Below are 24,007 nucleotides of genomic sequence, written 5' to 3'. Positions count from 1 at the left end.
CATGAAAAAAGGAGGGAAAGTTTCACATTTTAAAGCTGAAGCTCAATACATGCGCCTATGCTATAAAAACCAAAGGCTAGGACCTTTCTGAAAGTTCAGTGATTAAGACTGAGTACTTCCACTACAGGGGGCTCAGGTTCAATCCCTAGTCAGGGAACTAAGATTCCACATGCCACACAGTGCAGTCAAAAAATAAAATTTTTTAAAAACAAAACCACAAAGGCTAGTTGTTCCACCTCAGTCTGCTCCTGAGATGATGAAGGATGCTCAAAGTAAGACAGAGAGGGGTGGCGCTTTAGAAAAGACAGCCCCTCAGCACTGGTAAGGTACCGGTGAAAGAATGACATGATCAAACACACAAGAGGAACAACAGACATTATTGAGCATTTCCTGCAACTGGGCTCCATACTAAGCATGCAAATGTACTTGCCATTTAAGACTCAAAACAATTTGTGAAGTAGGTGCTATTATTAAACCAATTTTACAGATCAGGAAGCTGAGGAACAGAGAAGTTAAGCCGCTTTCCCAAGATCACACAGTTAGAGCAGAGACTCCACCCAGGTCACCTGAGCTCCAGTGAAACCTAACAGTCACCATCCTCTATTTCCCCTCTGGCATGAATTCATGTATTTATAAACAATGAACTTAACAAGTAGACAGAACCTTAAAGCCATATATACCTAAACTTGAAAGAATAAAGGAAATTAGGTGAGCTCAACAGAGTATTTCCTTCAAAACATTATAGGAAAATTCCTTTACGCCAAAGAATAAATTGTAATTACTAATTAAAAACAAAATCATGTAAATATTTTAAGGGGCCAAATAATTTCTATTTTCCCACACACTGGAAACCAAAAATCTAAATGACTAATTCAAACCATGTAACTTATTTTCCTGTTGATTTCTTTTCAGTTATGAAGTATAAGGTAAAAGAGGAGAATCACATTTTTTGGAATGTCATAAATTAATTAGAAAATCAGTTACAAGTTTAAACTTGCTGCTTTTTAAATAATCATCTCATTACTTAATAAGCTTTCACATACCTAATGTTTCAATTGTTTCTACAGTTAGCACACACAGATACAGAACAAACTCCTGCCAGGTCAAACAATAAGACTTTTTCAGTTTGGGCTAATTCAAGTTCAACTGTGATTCAATTACTACAGTCCAGGCCAATAATACTGAGCATTTTCATGGAAGAAAATAACACAATTCAAATGTGCGAAAAACTTCTTTACACTGCATTTAACACATCAGCTGGGGGCTTAGTCTGCCAGTTTGCATTACACATGTGAATAATGTGTAATTGCATTTACACTAGTAGCAATGCTGAGTTTCAAGTAACTACAGATTCAGACTCAGGCAAGACATAAAACATGATGATTTTGGGGACTGGGTATTTTATTTACAAGCCAAGACCATGTATGCAGGCAAAACTACACAGTTGGAAATATGAATGTAAATGAAAGAGTAATGTAACCCAAACCCAATTAAAAATAAAATCCTCTAGAAACTGCTGTTTTTAATGCCAGGATTTTTCTCTTATAGCTTCATGATCCTCCTCATTCTCCCTTAATGGTGTATTATCAAAGTATCTGAAGACTGGAAAACATCTAACTAGTCTCAAAAGCTCTATACTTCTTTTTACCTGCCCTAGTTCACAATGAGATATCAGTGAACTTGAATAACACGAAACACTTGCAGGGGTTAGGGGGAAGGAATCAATCAAAAAAGGAAATGATGCTTTCACTACCTAAAGTGAAGTGGTTTAGAGGATCTGGGTCAAAAAACTGGCTTTAAAATTGAATGGCTCTGTTCACCTGAAACTATAACAACATCCATAATCAGCTACACCCCAATACAAAATAAAAAGCTTTTTTTTTTTTTAATGGCACTAAAGTTTACAAAAGGGAGCTGGAGACAAACTGCACTGGACAATGTTTTAAACAGCAGAAAACTGACTGTAAAAGCAAAGAAAGAAAACCACCTTTCCTAGATTATAATCAAATAAAATGCTGCCACAAAGGTCCCATGAAAAACATAGAAAACATTACCTTTGGTAAAATTCCTGTGATAACAAAAAGCATGCATTAAATGACAATATAGTGAAGGCATTTCTATGACACAGAAATGCTATGGAATACATAGTAGCTTTTTAATAGTCAAGGGATCAACTCAGGGATTAAAAACACACTCTCTTGCTTAAATATTTCAAATATTATATATCTCTCCAAATATCCAAGGTGTATTATGACACAGCTGTAAACAAATGTACTTCATCTGGCAAACATTCAAACTGCCATCCAAGGACCTGTAGTAAGTAAAGATGTGCTTTTGTTTATTACATGGAGAAGGAAATGGTAACCCACTCCAGTATTCTTGCCTGGAGAATTCCAAAGACAGAAGAGGAACCTGGCGCGCTACAGTCCATGGGGTTGCCAAGAGTCAGACACGACTGAGCGACTAAGAACATGGGCTTTGAACACCAGAAAGTGAGCAAATCTGATGCAAGCATACCTAGGAGACACTATGGGTTTGGTTCCAGACCACCACAATACAGTTAATATCACAAATAAAGCAAGTCATACAAATTTTTTTAGTCTCCCAAGGCATATAGTTATGTTTATACTATATTGTGGTCTATTAAGTGCACAACAGCATTGTCTTAAAAAGAAAACTGTACATGCTTTAGTTAAAAAATACTTTTTATTGCTAAAAAAAAAGCTAACCGTTATCTGACAAGAAAACCTGAGACTTCCCTGGTGGGTCAGTGGTTAAGAGTCCACCTGCCAATGCAGGGAACATAGTCAATCCCTGATCTGGGGAAGATCCCACATGCTGCGAGGCAGCTAAGCCTGTGAGCCACAATTCCCGCAGCCCACGCACTCTGCAGCCCGAGCTCCACAACAAGAGAACCCACTGCAACGCGGAGCCCAGGCACCACAATGGAGAGAGCAGCCCCCACTCACCACAAGCAGAGAAAACTCGTGCAAAGCACCAAGACCCAGCGCAGCCATAAATGATTTAATACATCATTTTTAACATTAAAAACAAATAAGAAAGCATGATAGTTCTTCATGCCTAGAGAACTGAGCTTGGAAAGCAAAATACTTTTGACAATTACAGATCTAACTTAAAGGTTTTTTTTTTAAACTGGTATTAAAGCTCTAATATTAACATATAATAGTATATCACCTGTTAACATACATGAGCAATTCTCAAAAGTCAGATTAAGATGACACAACAGGAGCAAGAGTTATAATTAAGATGTCCGCTAGCCTACAAGCACAACTGAATTAGTTACTCGAGCATGAATTATCTCTATATACCCAATATCAGATCAATCTCAGGGAGACAATAACACTTAAGATTTTAATACTCACCAGTTTATTTCAAAATAGAAAAATCAATCGGGCACATCTGGACGATGATCTTCTCGGAGTTAGCATATCCCATAAAGATCATTCAATTGTTGACACAGTTGTGTGTGCTGTGCTTAGTGGCTCAGTTGTGTCCAACTCTGCGACCCCATGGACTGTAGCCCACAGGGCTCCTCTGTCCATGGGGATCCCCAAGGTGAGAATACTGGAGTGGGTTGCCATGCCCTCCCGCAGGGGATCGTCCCAAACCCAGGTCACCTGCACTGCAGGCTTTCTCTATCGTCTGAGCCACTAGACAAAATTACTTCAAACAAAAATAAATAGGGAAGGTCTAAAAAGAGTGTTAAATACTGTTGAAATAGTGACCTCACTTTGTCAATGACAAACGGCCCTTATAAAGAAAGTCTTATGGTTACATATTCCGTATAATAAGAATAGCGAACTTTATGAGACACCTACTAAGCCTGGCCCTGTTGTATGCACATTAATTCATTCACAACAAACCTAGGAGAAAAGTTCTATTACTTTGCTCTATTTCAGGATGAGACAACTGAAGAATAGAAAAGGAAAAAAGAAACTTTTTCGATCTTGGTAAGTATTCTGACTTCAGAGTTCATACTCTTAACCATAATACTACACTGTATTTATGTAAAGTATTAAGTCTTAAGCTGAAGAGATTTAAACAAACACTTGTCAAGATAAGGGAAACAAAAGCATCAGATACCATTAAGAGTTGGCTCTATCTCAACAGATGAAGCAGTAGTTAAGTCTGCCTTTGGAACTCTCACCTCTGTATTCGAATCTACCTTGTCCCACCAGTGGCACTCCCCATCCTTGACAGGCATCAAGTATCTTTAGCATCACTTAAAATAGCAAAAGATTGGATCTCACTCACAAATAACACAAATAACGTATCTCAATAGACAAAAGACCAAATACAGTTTAGAGACTTCTGGAAGTATGCTTCTTTTATCACAAGAATAGGTTCCTTAAGCTCAAAGAAAAATGTTCCAGGAAACAGAACAAATGTTATGGAAGAAAACAAGAGTCTTCCTGATCTCTATAGACTGATGGAATACGGTAATGCACCACAGTAAAACATTACAGATTTTAGGTGGGGAGGTATATCTAAAATCAGATATAATTACAAAAGTCATACAAACACCATGTCTCACCTCTAAACCCTCCAAAGGGTTCCCATATCAAAATAAAATTCTTACCATTTCCTACAAGGATATACACAAATTTCAACCCCCACTTCATCGCCAGATACACTGGCCTCCTTTACCTACCTCAAATGTGCGTTCAAGGACAAGTTCAGAGATCCTGCACTTACTGCTTCCTCTGCAAAACATTCTATTGGAAAATAGGCAGATATTCCCACAACCGAAAGCTCAACTTCTTTTCATCTCTCTGCTCAAATTTCCCCTTAAAAAAGACTTTCTTGGCCAACCCTAGGTAAAGTAACAACTCTCCAACTTCATATTTTTCACACAGCACTTACTACCATATGACTTCACTTATTTCGTACTATCTTTCTATTCCTACTACAATATAGGTTTTATGAGAAAGGGGCTTGTTTTTATTCACTGTTCTTAAAACAGTTCTTAAAACTGTTCTTGAAACACTGTTCCTCAGTTCTTAAAACAACGCATGCATAGCTCGTATGCCATAAATGTTTGTGCACTAAACAAATGAATTAATTCCTTAACTCCATCTATGCATAAGGACACCTGGGATTCCTAGCAACAACAGGTTAATAGCATCTTCTGGGGACTCAGATTCAACCAGCAATTATCTCATAAACCATTTGCCATAGGCTAAGCAGCTTACACTAACTATCAGGCACTGATATTAATAAAATTACCCAACTGCTTCAGGAGAGAGTGTGAGAAAAGTACAAACAACAAACTCAAGCAAGAAACAGTATAGGTTAAAAGAAAAAAAATCAAGTGTCTGTATTAAAAATACGACATCTCCAATCAAAAAATAGAAGATCTAAACAAACATTTCTCCAAAGAAGACACACGGATGGCCAACAGGCACAAGATGCTCAGTATCACTAATTATTAGGGAAATGCAAATCAAAATTACAGTGAGGTATCACCTCATACCAGTGAGAATGGCGATCATCAAAGAGTCGACAGATAATAAATGCTGGAGAGGGTGTTGGTGGGAATGTAAACTGGTACAGTCACTATGGGGAACAGTATGAAGGTTCCATAAAAGATTAAAAATAGAGTTACCATATGATCCTGTAATTGCACTCCTGGGCATATAGCCAAAGAAAACTATAATTCGAAAAGATAACATGCACCCGGATGTTTACTGCAGCACTATTTACAAAAGCCAAGATATGAAGCAACCTAGATGTCCAATGACAGATGAATGGATAAAGAAGATATGATACACATAAACATACACACACACAATGGAATATTATTTACAATCAAAAAAAGAATGAAATAATGCCATTTGTAGCAACATGGATGGGCCAAGAGATTATCATACTAACTGAAGTAAGTCAGGGAGAGAGAGAGAAATATCATATGATATCACTTACATGTGGAATCTCAAAAAAGATACAAATGAAATTATTTGTAAAACAGAAAAGAGACTCACAGACACAGAAAACAAACTTACAGCTACCAATGGAGAAAGGGAGGGGAATAGACCAGGAGATTGGGATTAACATATACATGAAAGTGTTACTAGCTCCATCGAGTTCGACTCTTCGCAATCCCATGGATGTACACCTGCCAGGCTGCTCTGTCCATGTAATTCTCCAGGCAAGAATACTGGAGTGGGGAGACATTTCCCACTCCAGGGGAAGCCTTTGACTGTGTGGATCACAACAAACTGTGGAAAATTCTTAAAGCGATGGGAATACCTGATCACCTTACCTTCCTCCTGAGAAACCTGTATGCAGGTCAAGAAGCAACAGTGAGAACCAGACATGGAACAACAGACTGGTTCAAAATTGGGAAAAGGAGTATGTCAAGGCTGTATGTTATCACCCTGCTTATTTAACTTACATGCAGAGTACATCATGTGAAATGTCCGGCTAGATGAAGCTCAGCTGGAACCAAGATTGCCAGGAGAAATATCAATAACCTCAGATATGCAGATAACACCACCCTTATGGCAGAAAGCAAAGAGGAACTAAAGAGCCTCTTGATAAAGGTGAAAGAGGAGAGTGAAAAAGCTAGCTTAAAACTCAACATTCAGAAAACTAGGATCATGGCATCCAGTCCCATCACTTCATGGCAAATAGATGGGGAAACAGTGAGAGACTTTATTTTCTTGGGCTCCAAACTCACTGCAGATGGTGACTCAGCCATGAAATTAAAAGATGCTTGATCCTTGGAAGAAAAGCTATGACCAACCTAGACAGCATATTAAAAAGCAGACATTACTTTGCCAACAAAGGTCCATCTCGTCAAGGCTATGGTTTTTCCAGTAGTCATGTATGGATGTGAGAGTTGCACCATAAAGAAGGCTGAATGCCAAAGAACTGATGCTCCTGAACTGGGTGGTGTTGAAGAAGACTCTTGAGAGTCCCTTGGACTGCAAGGAGATCCAACAAGTCAATCCTAAAGAAAATCAATCCTGAATATTCATCACAGGGACTGATGCTGAAGCTGAAGCTCCAATACTCTGGCCACCTGATGCAAAGAGCTGATGCACTGGAAAAGACCCTGATCCTGGGAAAGACTGAAGGCAGGAGAAGGGGACGACAGAGGATGAGATGGTTGGATGGCATCACTGACGTGATGGACATGAGTCTGAGCAAGCTCCAGGAGATGGTAAAGGACAGGGAAGCCTGGCGTGCTGCAGTCCATGGGGTCACAAAATGTCAGACATGACTGAGCGACTGAACAACAACTCCAAGAGATCTTCCCGATCCAGGGATTGAACCCAGGTCTCCAGCATTGTAGGCAGTTTCTTTACCATCTGAGCCACCAGGGAAGCCCTAAAATAGTTCCTTCTTCTATACAGTACATACACAAAGTACTATATATATATAGTATAGAGAGACAACAAGGATCTATTATATAGCACAAGTAATTATGATATTTTGTAATAATCTATATGGGAAAAGAATCTGAAAATGTATACATATTTATATATATAATTGTGCTGAAACTAACACATATATAAACTAATATACCTGAAACTAACAGAATATTGTAAATCAAACTATACTCAATAAATATATAAATGTATATAATGTTTACACGTTACATAATTCACTTCACCAGCTCTGCCAGTAAAAGTAAAAAAAAAAAAAATTCTTCCCATATTTAAAAGGCATCAATGAAAAGAATTTAAATTTGAACACCGTCAATCATGTAACTTAGCTCTACTCATGATGAAGCTCAGATTCAACTCTGTAACTCACACCAGCATCTCTGGCGTTCATTTGTATACAAAACTCACGCTCAACCTATCTGTCTGCTGGTACTTTTCTAATCCCTATCCGTACTTCCCCTCTGTTTTGATTTCTTTACCTGGTTTTATTTTTTTTTAGTGAAGTAACACTAATTTATAATATTACGTAAGTTTCATTTCTGCCGTATTATATTTCTTCTTCTGTATACTCTACAGCAGGCTCACCACCAAACATAATTTCCACCTATCACCATACTGCTGATCTCCTTTACCCATTTTGCCCTCACCCTCTGGTAACCACTACTGTGCTCTCTGTACCTATATTTGGTTTTGTTCGGTTGTTCTTTTTTAATTCATTTTTATATTACACTTATGAATGAAATCACACATTAGTCTTTTCTCTTTCTGACTTACTTCACGTAGCATAATACCCTCAAGGTTCATCAATGTTGTCACAAATGTCAAGATTTCATCTTTCTGTGGCTGAATAGTATTACATTGTGTGTGTGTGTGTGTGTGTGTGTGTGTGTGTGTGTGGAAATATGTCTATATACCACATCCTCTATCTATTCATCCATCCATTGATGGGCACTTGGTTGTTTTCATATTTTGGCTATTGTAAGTAGTGTTGAACACAGGGGTGCATGTTATCTTTTCAAATGGTTTTTGGATTCTTTGGATAAATACCCAGAAGTAGAACAGCTAGATCATATGGTATTTCTATGCTTAACTTTTGAGGAATCTCCATACTGCCTTCCATGGTGGCTGCACCAGTTCACATTCCCACCAACAGTGTATGAGGGTTCCCTTTTCTCTACATCCTCTCCAACACTTGTCATTGCTTGTTTTTTTTATAATAATCATTCTGGTAGGTGTGGTTCTGATTTGCAGTTCCCTAATAATTAGCAATGTTGAACACCTTTTTCCTGTGCCTGTTGGCCATTTGTATGTCTTCTTTGGAAAAATATCTATTCAGCTCCTCCACTCATTTTTTAATTGTGTTTTGTTGTTATTGAGTTGGATGAGTTCTTCACATACTTTACATATTAACCCCTTATCAGATAAATCATTTGCAAATACCTTCTTCCATTTGGTAGGCTGTCTTCTCATTTTATTGATAATTTCCTTTGCTGTGCAGAATTTTAGTTTGGTATAATGCCATTTGTTCATTTTTGCTTGTTTCCCTTGCTTGAGAAGACATATCTAAAAAGCTATTGCTTAGAGGCCATCTTTACCTAATTTTATCATTTATTATTATTTCAAGTATTTTTGTAAACCACTTTGAATCCTTCGAATGAAGTTTAGTACAGGTTAACTCTAAAGATTACTTTTAAATTTCTATTTCAGCTTAAAATACAGAAAACCAAAAAAAAAAAAAAAACAAAAAAAAAACCACGGCATTCACTCTAAAAGAAGAAAAGGCCAGATAAGCTGAAACACCCCAGGTTTCATGAGCCCATCAGAGGTTGTGAAAGTTGCAAGGCAATCAAACGAGAAAATTTGGTAAAGAACATACCTGGCCGACGAGGAGAGAGCGGGGTAACCATAACACAACGAACAAAAAGAAAAGAATATTTAATGTATTCCCAAAAGGTACAGCCTGGCATACCAGCTTCCCAACTGGGTGCCCTATCCATAATGGGAATCTGCGTTCACTTGCCACTGGCCTCCACAGGGTGCTCATGAGAAAGATTGGTTTCATGGCAAAAGACCAGAGAGTCCCGCTCAATGGCACAGGAATTTAGAAGGTGAGACCAGTCACTGCTGGGAACAGACACAAAGTCACACCTGATTCCCAATATCCTTTCCTCCTCTGAAGCAAAGGGGTTAGGCCACTGGAGTAGGGGCAACAAACCCTGTCTGTCATAATACAATGCCAACATCTTTGCTGCTGAGATAAAATAATAGGTAAGTAACCATCTTGTGCCTAGGATTCCACATTAATACACCACGCAGGAATCTGTTAATGCTGGGTGAGGGACAGGAAACCCCACTCAAGAACAAGTACAAATACAAGGCAAATGATGGCTGCCACAAGGAAGAGAGGGAATAGTGACAAGAATCTGCCTTCCAATGCAGGAGACACAGTTTCAACCCCTGGTCAAGGAACTAAGATCCCACATACTGTGAATCAACTAAGCCAAGAAAATCAAGCAAAATTAATAAAAAAAATAATAATAATAAAGCTCAACTCATGACTAGCTGAGTTACCCCACACACTGACAGTCCAACAGAGGTGGGGTGTGCTCACTTCCAAGCATAAATACTACTTACCTGAGTGTCTGCTGTTGTTCCACATACACCATGCCCAACACCTAGACAAAAATTATGAGACACACAAAAAGAGACAACAGCCTACGGTCAAGAGAAAAAGCAATCAATACAAGTAGACTCGGGGACAATTCAGATGTTATAACTATCAGAGAGAGAATTTTTTTTCGTTAATTATGACTAATATGTTCAAGGGCTTACTGAAAAAAGTGGACAACATACATAAACAGATAATTTCAGCAGATACCCTGCCATAGCCGTACCTTTCAGAGTAACAAAAATCAAAAAGGAACAATTTCAAGGTTACAGAGTCCACTCATCACCATCTTCTCCAACAACTAAAAAAAGAGGCTGAGAATGGACTCGGCTTCCAAGCTGCTATTTAAACCCAAGGGCCACAAACACTAAGGTCTGAAAAATATCTGATACACTGATAATAGAGCACCCAGGATGGTTTAAGGCACTTTATATACTCTAGTCCTTCCCATTAACCAAAAAAGGTTAAGTACGGCTTGCTACTGCCAATTATGGATAAATAAATGCAGATACCAGAATTTAGATCCTTAAAGATCACTGTCATTACATGCATTATCTCTAGTCCTTACACTGTAGCCCTAGATTTCTACTGTGTATTTTAATGTCACTTGCTTCTTCAACGTTTATGGCCTATTAACAGTGAATAGACCATATTCAATAAAAACCCGATAGCTCAGTTGGTAAAGAATCTGCCTGCAATGTAGGAGACCCCAGTTCGATTCCTGGGTCGGGAAGATCCCCTGGAGAAGGGAAAGGCTACCCACTCCAGTATTCTGGCCTGGAGAATTCCATGGACTGTATAGTTCATGAGGTCACAAAGAGAGTCGGACACAACTGAGCGACTTTCACTTTCACATAGTATTATTACCTCACTGTGCAAAATAATTTGAAATGGTCATGTCCCTACCGTTAGGAGACAAAAATCTGTTAGTTTTTTTGTTGCTGGTTTTTTTGGCCGTGCCCCGTGGCATGCAGGATCTTAGTTCTTCAACCAGGGATGGAACCCGTGCCCCATGCAGTGGACGCACAAAGTCCTAACCACTGGACTGCCAGTGAGGTCACCGAAAAGCTTAAGAGTCAAAATATTGGCTAGAAATAATTAGATTAGCTCTTTCAAACAAAACCTTGTAACTTTTCAGTCAAAATGACTTATAACTCTATTCAGAAATACAAAGTTGGAAACAAGTTCAGAAATTCCTCGCAGGATGAAAAAATACACACACACAACTTTAGATTTAATAATTCTGATTTCTTCCACAACGGAACTACAACTAAAAGGTTTAGAAAACTCAATGTAAGTATGTAGTAAATATATAAAGAAATACACCACACTAACAAATCCCAAATTCAGGATGTGCTAAGTCACTTCAGTCATGTCTGACTCTTTGCAACCCTATGGACTGTAGCCCGCCAGGCTCCTCTGCCCATGGGATTCTCCAGGCAAGAATACCGGAGTGGGTTTCCATGCCCTCCTCCAGGAAAATCAGGATAAGTCACCCCTAATGAAAGAATCAAGTGGTCAAGGAGGTACATGCTGAGGTCTTCAATTACACTGATGATGTTTTGTTTGTGAAACTGGTTGATGGATACATGGGTTTGCTATACTACAACATATTTCTGTAGCATTAGCTGTAGCATTTCAAAATGCATCTTTTCAGTTTTCAAACTGGATACGTCACTCTGCATCTCACTGATTACAAATGTAAATAATCATTATCATACTATTACTAAAGTTTCTAGAGAACTATATCCCACCAAACACACCAAACATACCCACTAACTCCAACCACGACAAGTAAATGCCTTTTGTGATCCCCCCCAAAAAAGCCATTTTCATCATTTATACAGTGAGGTCAATCCCACCGACCTATCCACAAAAGTATTATGAAAAAGAAGTAGAACCAAAAATGAATAGTCTACATGTTAATCAAATGTTAGTTACTATTAGTGGGCAACTGCTAAAGGACAAAAATGCAAACAGTATAACACTGTATGTCAGTATTTACAAACTGTAGGTCTTCACATGTGTCCTTATTCCTGACAGTGTATATATTTTTTCCACTCCTGATTTGTGGAATAACTTTGAGAATGGATACATATATAACATGAGAAACAAAACAAATCTAACTCCCAGAAATGCAATAAATCACTCCAAAAATCTTCACAGGAAGTGTTTAAAATTCCCTATTCTCAGTACAGACTTCTAGTGAACATTATTTATTAGTGTCTACTTAGTGCCTAGGCTTCTCAGGTGGCTCAGTGGTAAAGAATCTACCTGCCAATACAGGGAGACAGGGGTTCAATCCCTGGGTCGGGAAGATCTCCTGGAGAACAGAATGGCATCCCACTCCAGTATTCTTGCCTGGAAAATCCCATGGACAGAAGAGCCTGTAAGGCTAGAGTCCAGGGGGTCATAAAGAGTCAGACAAGACCGAGTGACTGAGTATGCACTTTGCTGTGCTTAGCACTGAGAGACCCCAGAAAAACAGAAAGGGAAAACCTAACTCCTGCATAAAGCAGCTAGTTTAGCAAAGAAAGTAAATAGTAAATTTATCTATAGCTGTTGTAAAGCAACTGACCCAGCTAGAAAAAGGTGTGGCATGTTAACACTATTGACTTGTACTACCTGCCACATATCTCCTCCTCTTTATCCTTTCCTTTGCCTCCAGCTCTGCTAGTCCAGGTCTCCTCTGAAAGCACACAGGAAAGCAGTTTACTCTTTCTATATGAAATAGAAATCCATTTTTTCACTAGGTAACCTCTAAGCCACATGAGGCTACTGAGCACTTAAAATATGGCTACCACAAGGTGAGATGCGCTCTAAGTGTAAAACACACACTGAGTGCAAAGAGTACAGAGTGTAAAATACAGTATCTCACTAAAAATTTTATAATGATCACATCTTAAAATGATAGTATTTGGGATATAATGGATTAAGTATATTACTAAAATTAATTTTACCTATTTTTCACTTTTGAACATGTCTACTAGAAAACTTAAAATTACATACTTGGTTTATGTATTTCCACCCAACAAATAATCCACAGAAAAAGTAAAACATGAATGTATTTCAAAAGTATTCAATAAGTATTACCTAAATCTGAATCTTAGATTGAAGTTTCAAAAATACTAGCTAAAATAAGCTATAATCACCTAAAATCAATCTTTTAAAAAATCAACATGAAGAAAGAAAGGATCTATGTTGTCAGAATTCTTAAGTACTTGGGTTGTGTGTTTATCGTCTGACAATAACACTCATTAACCCAACAAATTGAAACCACAAATTCTATTTTTCTAGATTACTATGCAATAAAAATGTTCCTCCTCCTTAAACTGAGTTACACGAGAAATCAAAACCAAACCCAAGCTCTTTTTACAAGAATTACAGAGAAATAAACTTCAAAACATCCTAAAAACAAGGCATTTACTGATGAGCACAATTCATTTAAATTACCTGTAAGTGCATTCTTATAGAATCTGTTCTCTGGGGCTAAAAGTCAAAGCTCCTGCTCTTCAGCATCTAGAGGGGCTATGAAAATTCATTCACTAGGCACATGTCTCACACTTTCCTGAGTTCCTCCAGAGTCACCCGAAGGACCAGACAGAGTAAGAGCAAAGAGAATTTCAAAGGCCCTCCTCCCCCAAGTCATGGCAGAGAAGGTTCTAAATAAATCAAACCTGAGAGACTATAAGTGGACTCAGAGGCTACAATGACATCCAGGGGCCCTAGGACTTGACAGGCATTCCTTGTCTCCAGAATTCAGATAAAGATCAGTGCTAAAGAAGATAAAGAACTATTACTCTTCCACTGAATATTCATATGTAGAAGTCCCAAAGCCCAGGAAATTTGACCCAAAGATCTCCATAATATATATATCCAGGAATTACAGAACCAAGACAGCCTACTTGCCAGCAATATTGTAACACGAACAAAACATTATTTGAGAGCAAGAATATTTGGCCTTAGGAAAACCACATAAACTGCACTCACTTAACAGTAACCACTTTAGGCAAATAGCCTTAATAATTTACGGTTCTGTTTACAGATTTTCACAACAGAAACAGTTCATCTCATCACAAACAATGAAGACCTACCAATTCTATACATGGTCCACAGTTAAAGCACAAAAATACTAGAGCTGACCCTGTACGCTCAAAAATAATAACCAAGTGGTTCCATATCCCTTGGTGATGTTGAAACACAAGGACTGACCTGAGCTCAATATAAGGGGCTGGTTGATACAGTTTTTAGTGGGGGAGGGGGTGCTGTGCTGGGCTTCTCTCCAGCTGCAGTGAGCAGGGGCTCCTCTCTAGTTCTGGCGCACAGGCTTCTCACCACAGTGACGACTCTTGCTGTGGAGCACGAGCTCTAGGGCGTACGGGTTGCAGGAGTTGCAGCTCCCAAGCTCTAGAGTACAGGCTCAACAGTTATGGCACACAGACTTAGGCGTTCCGCAGCATGTGGGATCTTCCCAGATCAGGGATCGAATCCATGTCCCATGCATTGGCAAGTGGGTTCTTTACCATTGAGCCACCAGGGAAGACCCAACATAACTTCTTTTAACCTAAGAGCACCATCAAAGTGTCACCCTCAGCTTGGATTAGGTAAGAACCACTATCTACGCTCCCTGTGTTGTTTTTCCTTTTTTTTTAAATGTAGCAACTATGAGACATATTACACTTATCTCTTTAATCATCTCTCTCTCACCATATTGCAGGACCCTAATATCTCTGGCACCTAATACAATGCTGGGCATATCTTCTGAGTACTCAGAAAAAATCTGCTGGTTGAATGGACAATATAGAGCTGCTGCTGCTGCTGCTAAGTTGCTTCAGTCGTGTCCGACTCTGTGCGACCCCATAGACGGCAGCCCACCAGGCTCCCCCGTCCCTGGGATTCTCCAGGCAAGAACACTGGAGTGGGTTGACAGTTCCTTCTCCAATGCATGAAAGTGAAAAGTGAAAGTGAAGTCGCTCAGTCGTGTCCAACTCTTTGCGACCCCATGAACTGCAGCCTACCAGGCCCCTCCGTCCATGGGATTTTCCAGGCAAGAGTACTGGAGTGGGAGCTACGTTGTCCAATATGGCAGCCACTAGCCACATGTAGCTATTAGGTTAGTGGCTGCCATACCTGACAATGTGGGCTTCCCAGGTGGTGCAGTGGTAAAAAATCCAACTGCCAATGCAGAAGATGCAAGAGATGCAGGTTCGATCCCTGGGTTGAGAGGAGCCCCTGGGGGAGGAAATGGCAACCCACTCCAGTACTCTTCCCTGAAAAATTTCATGGACAGAGGAGCACACACGCATACTGGACAGTGTAGACGCAGAATGTTTTCAACATTACAGAAAGTTCTATTCGACACTGCCTGAAATGTCCCTTGATTCTGGAGGCACCTGACTAATCTAATTCATACTTTTTCCTAACAGGATTATTCTGAAAGAGAAAAGGTACAAAGAAAAATGTTTAAAATGTGCATCAAATTCCAATAATAAGCAATACAAACAAAGGAAAGGAGTTCCGCAAGACTGTCTCCAATATCAACTATATTTCAAACTTCTCTGATATAACACTTTATTGCTAAAGTTTATTTGATTTTCAACTAATCCCCTCCCCCCACACATCTCCCTATTTTGCCTAAAAGAAAGTCCTTAGTAACAAAAAAGGGCTGCTGCCCATGCTCGAGGAAGGTGGGAAAAAAAAAAAAGGATACATGTGACTATTTCTATCCTAATCAGGTTAATAAAATAAAAAAGCCAAAAAGGATTTTGGAACAAATTTAGTCTAGTTAGTTAGTTTTACAGAGGAAAAGACTGAGTGCAGAGAATTAAAATAGACCACAAAGAACAGAAGTTAGAAGCAAATCAAGCAGGTAAGGGCAAAGAAAAAGCAGAGTGCACAGAAAGCCAGAACACTTTTATTTTTTTACAGAATTATGGCATATTATCTAAAATATCAAAATAGTCTACACTTAACAGGGAATCGTAAGTATTATACTAGTAAAAAGGTCAAGAAAATCTAAGTTAGACATCAAAGCTGTCTTGTGTAAGAGACCCTAAGTTTCTCCTTACAAACCCTAATATATTATTTAAGTGCTTTCATTGGCACCTTACTTCTTTCCATAATATAATCACATATATTATTCTCACAGTCAGCATCTATTTATTCCTACTAGTCAGAATAGATTTCAATTAAGCCAGAAATAAAGGCAGCTAAAATTGAAAGCAGAATATTTACCAGTTACTTTCAATGGACACATAATTCCAAGGACAAGGGTAGGACATCAACACTGAAACCAAGGGGAGAGAAGTAACTGACTTCTCAAAAATGAAGTCACTCCTGTCACTCTGACAACGCTGCCTGAACGAAAACTGAAGTGACGGCGTTTCTATTTCTTAAGTGATTTCCATTTTCATGAACTATAAATAAAGATACAGGAGGAAGAAAGGCATCTGAAGTTCTTACTTCTTTATTATCAGTCCAGTTGCTCACTTGTGTCCGACTCTTTGCGACCCCATGGACTGCAGCACGCCAGGCCTCCCTGTCCATCACCAACTCCCGGAGCTTACTCAAACTTATGTCCATGGAGTTGGTGATGCCATCCAACCATCTCATCCTCTGTCGTCCCCTTCTCCTCCTGCCTTCAATCTTTCCCAGCATTCGGGTCTTTTCCAATGAGTCAGTTCTTCACACCAGGTGGCCAAAGGATTGGAGTTTCAGCTTCAGCATCAGTCCTTCCAATGAATATTCAGGACTGATTTCCTTTAGGATGGACTGGTTGGATCTCTTTGCAGTCTAAGGGACTCTCAAGAGTCTTCTCCAACACCACAGTTGAAAAGCAACAATTCTTCGGTGCTCAGCTTTCTTTATGGTCCAACTCTCACGTCTATTACATGATTACTGGAAAAACCAAAGATTTGACTAGACAGACCTTTGTTGGCAAAGTAATGTCTCTGCTTTTTAATATGCTGTCTAGGTTGGTCATAGCTTTTCTTCCAAGGAGCAAGCGTCTTTCAATTTCACGGCTGCAGTCACCATCTGCAGTGATTTTCGAGCACAAACAGTGAGTTTGGAGCCCCCAAAAATAAAGTCTATCACTATAAGCAAAAGCAAATTCAATACAATAAATTTTAAGATATTATTAAAAGAGAAAGACTGACAAGTATATTGTTCTGATACAACACTTATGTAGTTTGAAGTGTCCTCAGCCTCATACTCTTAGGTAAACACTGAATTTTGTTTTTCAAAGAGCATGAATCTCTTCTTTGCAGAGATTTTATACATCTAGTATATCTAATTTCTTATATCTAAAGTTACAAGAAAGCTTTGATTATGCTCCATTATGAAAACAGAAAATACCAAATTACAGCTGAATATTCTTTCAATGAAATATGACAGATGATATGAGATCTTTTAGGTTAATACAAAAAGGAAAAGGAAATTTAGAGTCACCATCATAAAAAATTTTTTTCCTATATGTATTCTGTTCTGTTTACTTCTATAATTCATTTCAATATTCATATCTACTCAGACATGATAGAAGATTATACTTCAAAAATATTAACTTTATAAAAACTGAAAAATACCAGAGTAAAACAGCAATTTTATAATAATGAACTTGGGGGTGGAGGGAAAAAATAGCTGAAAATTTCTGATAAAGATTCATCCTACATCTATTTCCACTGTTCTTTTAGCTCATTACTGAGGATTTCAACATTCTTTGACATACATAACAAAGATTTTACTGGTGAATTACTGAGTACCTTAAAGTTGAATATAAAAATATAAAATATTTAAAATATTAAAATATAATTGTGTTATTTGGGTTACGACTCAATTACATTCTTTAAAATTCTTTTATATGTGGGTGTGTGGCACTGGCATAAGAAGCATTCAGGCCAAACTACATCTTAAGAAACCTACTTTTTACTATCTTCCTTTTCGACCGCTACTAATATCTAACAGATTTCTTTTGTGTTTTAATGAACTTCTGTTTAACTGTCTCAAATGAGAGCTAATTTAAAAAGAGGCTGTTTCTCTTAACAGGTATAGCTGTTACCCTCTCCTCCTTAAATCTCCATGGAGTAATAACTCAGGCTTCCCTGGTGGCTCAGATGGTAAAGCATCTGCCTTGCAATGTGGGAGACAGGGTTCGATCCCTGGGTTGGGAAGATCCCCTGGAGAAGGAAATGGCAACCCACTCCAGTTACACTTGCCTGGAAAATCCCATGGATGGAGAAGCCTGGTAAACTACAGTCCATGGAGTCGCAATGAGTCTGACATGACTGAGCGACTTCACTTTCACTTTTCTTTAATAATCAGCAGGTAGGAAGTACTGAAAGAACTGAATTATAAAACATAAACTGTCATTGACTGGACCCCCCACTATGAGCCCATCACTCTGCTGCACAGAGCTTCATAAAAACCCCCTTTGCCAGAGGCCACTAGATGCCCCCCAATTTCTGTTTCTCCTCTCTTTCCTCAGTAAAAGTAAAAGTGGCATATGAGTCTTCTGGCAAGTGCCCTTTAAGAGAAGAAGGATCTCTTTGTTCTCTCCTTCCTAATAACTGAATGCAAGCTTACAGGCTGGAGCTGGAGCAGCCTTCTAGGGCCACAAGATTCACCTGACCTACAAAGGGCATGCTTTGATAGACGTTTGGATTCCTGACACCTCTGAGTGTCACAACAGCTCAGGATCTGGTAACACGCTATTAGTGGAACAATGCAGATTAAAATCAAGGAGTCTCTTCATTATACCTAAAGAATATGTCAACACATTCACTTCTGAGCATACATCACTGTTTAAAAATCTTAGGCAGGTTTATGGTAATCCTAATAATCCTCAATAACAAAGGCAAGACTATGCCTTGCACACAATAAACTTTGCTGGATTAACAGAAGTTCACTTCTGGGAGCTCCCTGGGGGCCTAGTGGTTAGGATTCTGGGCTTTCACTGCCATGGCCCAGGTTCACTCCCTGGTTGCGGAACTGAGATCTCAGCAAGCTACATGGTGCCTCATAACAGAAAGAAAACAGATAAAGACGGTCAGTGCCCATTAGTTTTTCAATGTGATTAATTGCAGATACCAGTAATAAAATATTTTAAGTTTTTCATGTTGCTGTATGGCAAAAACCATCACAATATTGTAATTATCCTCCAATTAAAGTAAATTAACTTAAAAAGGGGTGAAGCAGGATTTTTTAGCAGAGATATGTGAGAACTTTTGGGGTGATGTAAAAATTTTATCTTTATTGACTATACTGTTGTGTCTATTTTTCAAAACATCAAATTATGCCCTCAAAAATCAATGTATTTTATTGTATGAAAACTGTACCTTAATAAAGTTTATTTACTCAAGGCACCTGTAAAACATATATATATATTTTTTAAGTCTAAAAGGATGTCAGGTGCAACATGCCCGGTTTGCCCTTTAACATTTTACCAGGTCCCAGAATCAACCTATTTTAAAAGGTAAGACTATCTTCCTCTAGTTATCAGCCAAATCCTATTTCAGTATGAATCCTATTCAGTATGAATATGAAATTTAAAGGACATGTCTACGGAGAAGTAAAGGAATCATTCATTTCTTGATCATTAAAAATCAACAATCTTAACAAAGAACAGATTTCAAATCCAACAAGCATCATGCTAGTATTTAAAGCTCTCAGAAAAAGGTACAATCCAAATAATTAAACTAATTTATTGTCATTTACGGAGAAGGCAATGGCAACCCACTCCAGTACTTTTGCCTGGAAAATCCCATGGACGGAGGAGCCTGGTAGGCTGCAGTCCATGGGGTCGCTAAGAGTTGGACACAACTGAGCAACTTCACTTTCACTTTTCACTTTCATGCATTGGAGAAGGAAATGGCAACCCACTCCAGTGTTCTTGCCTGGAGAATCCCAGGGACAGCGGAGCCTGGTGGGCTGCCGTCTATGGGGTTGCACAGAGTCGGACATGACTGACGTGACTTAGCAGCAGCAGCAGCATTGTCATTTACATAATATGTAAGACCTGATTAACAGGTCTAAATAAATAAAACAGGTCTAAATCCCTGTTTTATGTATTTAACATAGATAAATAGACAACAGAAAATTCCATTTCTATTTAAGAATAAAATTCCTGTATATACTTTCTGTATATCTAAGCTTATTTTTTAGGTACCAAAAGAAAAAAAATAAAGATTATGTTTACTTAAAGTGCAACAGAACATATTTCCTATTTTATATACACATTCCTGAGCTGTCTAAACATCTTACAATAAGTGTGAGGTTTCAAGAAAATATTTGTTTTTAAAAGCTATGATTTAATGACAAACCTTAAAGACGATGAAATATGCAGACTCACAGATTAATTTCCTAAAAATATTTTCAAGATTTATTACCAACCCACAACAATAAATGTCAGGAATAAAGACGACACATTTTCAAGAAAATTACCATTTTTTTAAAATCCACCAGTGATTTGCTAACTATCATCTCAGATAAAGAAGACTGCTTTCACCTTCAAGGAGCTCACAGTCATTCACAGAAGATGTGAGAAATGTATGACTCATGCTCTGCAGACTGCCCTAGTACTTCCAAGATCCTTTCATTCTCCCTATTAATATATCTGTCTATCAGACATCTGCTAGCAACTGAGATAATCAGTACAGATGAGACACAGAATAAGTCACACTTCATCAATAACCTCACACTTCAACAAGTAAGAATTTGACTTATCTAAACTTGCATACTCTATTTCAACAGACCAAATTCTATTCAATTCAGGAGTGAATTCAGGTATTCACTTGGTACCACCTAAAATATATTCAAGCTTTTTTTTTAAACAATAGCTGCTTCTACATATATTTTTTTAAAGGCTACTTTCTTTTGGAATAAATTTTAAACTTAAGTTTGCTAAAAACAGAAAACACGAACCAATTATTTGGCAAACAAGAAAGGGAAGAAGAACACAAAATGAGCTATATAATTCAGTATTTTAAATGCATTATTTCCTTGGCCAAACAGAAAATTATGGTTTTAACAAAAAAGTCCTGGTTCCCTTTTATAATTAATGCCATTCTATTTACTTCCCTCACTTTGTTAAAAAAAAAAAAAAAGAATTTAAAGTGGCCAATTAGAACACATTTAATAAAGCAAAATAATACAAAGTAAAGTATAAAAAGGAAAACAGAAAAACAATAAAGATCTAAATGGAATGAGGAACCAAATTATTTAAAACTCACAATAGCTAATATTTAATGTTCATAATTTTTGGTCTACTTCATACTTTAACATACTTCTCTTTTCACACCTTTTGGTCTACTTTTTAATTTATCCTCAAAATACCAATTCAAGTACAAAAAGCATTTGTATAAGAACATTTAGTGCAGCAAGCTTCATAATAGAAGAAAATGAAAATAACTCAAATAAATTATAGGGAATTAAATAAAAATAAGTTAAGGAACACCCACACTAAGGAATTCCAGTCATTTCCAAAACATGAGATCGATGTTATTATTAACACAAAAATTTGTCCAGAATATTAAGGAAAAAAAGACTGCAAAACAATAAATATAATGTGATTCATTTTTAGTTTTTAAAATAAAAAATGTTAAAATAGGCTAGATTAATACTAGCATTATTTCTTGAGTACCAACTACATGCCAATCAGTATACTTGGTATTCTGAAGAGATCTCATTTAATTCACAAAACAGCTCGTGAGGTATCATCAGTCCCTATTACTCAAGGCAACTGACACTCAAATCACATCACATGTTTTGATGTGTCAAAGGTCTGCCAAATAGAACTGCCAGAGATCACATGACTATAAATCACAGAACCACAACCTACCTAGGTCTGCTCAACTCCAAAGTTTCGCTTTTTCTTTTAAGTGTTCCTCAAGTCCACTTTTATTAGTAATATGTTCCTTTAAAAATATTATTCCAAGAGAAAATAAATAAACATATACACAAATACAGGAAAATGTCCTTGGCATGAGATCCCACTCACAATACTCAAAGACAACATTTGAGGACTATTACTCAACTGCAGGGAATCCATCTGCCAACTATACAATTCTACCTCATCTTTCATATGAATGGAAACTAACAATCACCAGACATTAAGAAAGTAAAGAACCAAGATGAATAAACAGAACCAGTCCTGAAGGGAGAGAGACAGTGCAGGCAACAGAAAACAAGTACCTATGAAAGGAATCAAGGTAACATTCCAATCGTAAGACACAACTGCCACACACCAAACAAGGAGCAAAAACAAACAAAAAAATTCTTAGATATTAAAAAAACAATTGCCAAATGTTTACTATTTACATACTCGCCAGTTCAGCAATTCTATTTACAGGATTCCATCCAAGTTAAATGCTCACACATACGTACAAGGATATCCACTACAGATTTTGATACACATACCAAAAAACCTTGGGCTTCCCAGGTGGCACTAGTGGTAAAGAATCAGCCTGCCGATGCAGGAGACGTAAGAGACACAGGTTCGATCCCTGTGTCAGGAAGATAACCTGGAGTAGGAAATCGAAATTCATTCCAGTCTTCTTGCCAGGATAATCTCATGGACAGAGGAGCCTGGTAGGCTACAGTCCATGGGGTCGCAAAGAGTCAGACATGACTGAGCGACTGAGCAGGTACAAAACAATCTAAGTATCAACATGGGAAAGATTTATACGAAACATAAAAAAGCAATTACGAAGCATGTGCAGTATAATCACACTTATAATCTTGTTTAACAATATGTGTTCAGTCACTCAGTCATGTCAGACTTTTTGTTACCCCACTGACTGTAGCCTGCCAGGCTCCTAGGTCCATGGAATTTTCCAGGTAAGGATACTGGAGTGGGTTGCCATTTCCTACTCCAAGGGAACCTTGCCAACCCAGGGATCGAACCCGCATCTCTTGCACTGGTAGGCAGATTCTTTACCACTGTGCCACCTGAGAAACCCTGTTAAACAATACAACTACCAATAATATAAAAATAATAATAGCTATTTGTGACTACATAACGTAAGTGCTAGGTATCATGTTAAGCACCTAATATGCACAACTATTGAATCTTCACAACAATCTTAGGCACTAGAGTCTATAATTATCCTTTACACATGAGGATGTGTGTGCTGCGTTGCTTCAGTTGTGTCCAACTCTATGCCACCATGGACGGTAGGCCACCAGGTTCCTCTGTCCATGGGATTCTCCAGGCAATACTGGAGTGGGTTGCCATTTCCTTCTCCATACCTGACAACACTGAGGCACAAAAAGGTTAAACTGCTTTCCCAAGGTACACGGACATTAAACCATGGGAGCTAGGACTATCATCTATGGGACTCCAGGTCTCAACCTCACATTTCCAGCAGTTCGGATGCAAACCAGAGTCCAGCTCCCAGAGTCCATCCTCTAAAAACGTTCACCTCTCCCCCTCTCCCTGACCCTTCTCCTTTCCCACTTCCTCCTTCTCTCAATTTGTAAATGCATACAAAAAGATCAGTAAGGAGAGACATGCTGAATCCTCAACTGTGAGAGCCTCTAACAATGGAAATGGAAGGTTTTTCACATTTTTAAATATATAATACAGATGTTTAAGTCAATATAATTTGTATTCTTTATATAACAGACATGTATTATCTAAGTTTTGAAACTAAGATCTCAATCAAGACATGAAACTAGGCTATAAACAGGTAATTTTCAAAGCAACAAATAAAAGTTAATAAGCATGGGAGAAAACAACTAAATCTTAAAAATAGTCTAGAATGCAAATTAAAACTGTATATAATTTTTACCTATCAATTTTACAAAAATTAAAAGATTAGAATATTTAATACTGGTAAAAATATAGCAATATGCATCCTAATGTTCACATCTGCTGATCCAGTAAGTTTTACTTTATCAAAAAAAATCTAAAATATTGAAAAATATTACACAC

The 24,007-nt window shown here is 37.9% G+C and overlaps 1 protein-coding gene and 3 long non-coding RNA genes across 53 annotated transcripts in view; 1 reads left to right on the top strand and 3 right to left on the bottom strand.

The window, feature by feature from the left end:
* EIF4G3 (eukaryotic translation initiation factor 4 gamma 3) overlaps nucleotides 1–24,007 on the bottom strand; it is a 357,082-nt gene that overhangs the window by 309,500 nt on the left and 23,575 nt on the right. The window lies entirely within an intron of this gene.
* On the top strand, nucleotides 1,875–11,043 carry LOC145540321 (uncharacterized). Its single transcript, XR_014078285.1, has 2 exons — nucleotides 1,875–7,225; nucleotides 10,891–11,043. It is a non-coding gene; the product is annotated as an uncharacterized LOC145540321 (long non-coding RNA).
* LOC145540316 (uncharacterized) lies at nucleotides 14,716–22,179 on the bottom strand. Its single transcript, XR_014078280.1, has 2 exons — nucleotides 20,041–22,179; nucleotides 14,716–14,927 (listed from the first exon to the last, which is right to left on the bottom strand). It is a non-coding gene; the product is annotated as an uncharacterized LOC145540316 (long non-coding RNA).
* Nucleotides 16,531–19,056, bottom strand: LOC145540323 (uncharacterized). The gene is made up of 2 exons (XR_014078287.1): nucleotides 18,377–19,056; nucleotides 16,531–16,598 (listed from the first exon to the last, which is right to left on the bottom strand). It is a non-coding gene; the product is annotated as an uncharacterized LOC145540323 (long non-coding RNA).

This window comes from Giraffa tippelskirchi, chromosome 3 (genome assembly GCF_054371585.1).
Source record: "Giraffa tippelskirchi isolate mGirTip1 chromosome 3, T2T-mGirTip1v1.2.pri, whole genome shotgun sequence".
Classification (NCBI taxonomy): domain Eukaryota; kingdom Metazoa; phylum Chordata; class Mammalia; order Artiodactyla; family Giraffidae; genus Giraffa; species Giraffa tippelskirchi.
The sequence above is the reverse complement of the archived record's forward strand: the minus strand, read 5'-3'. Positions and strand labels throughout refer to the sequence as shown.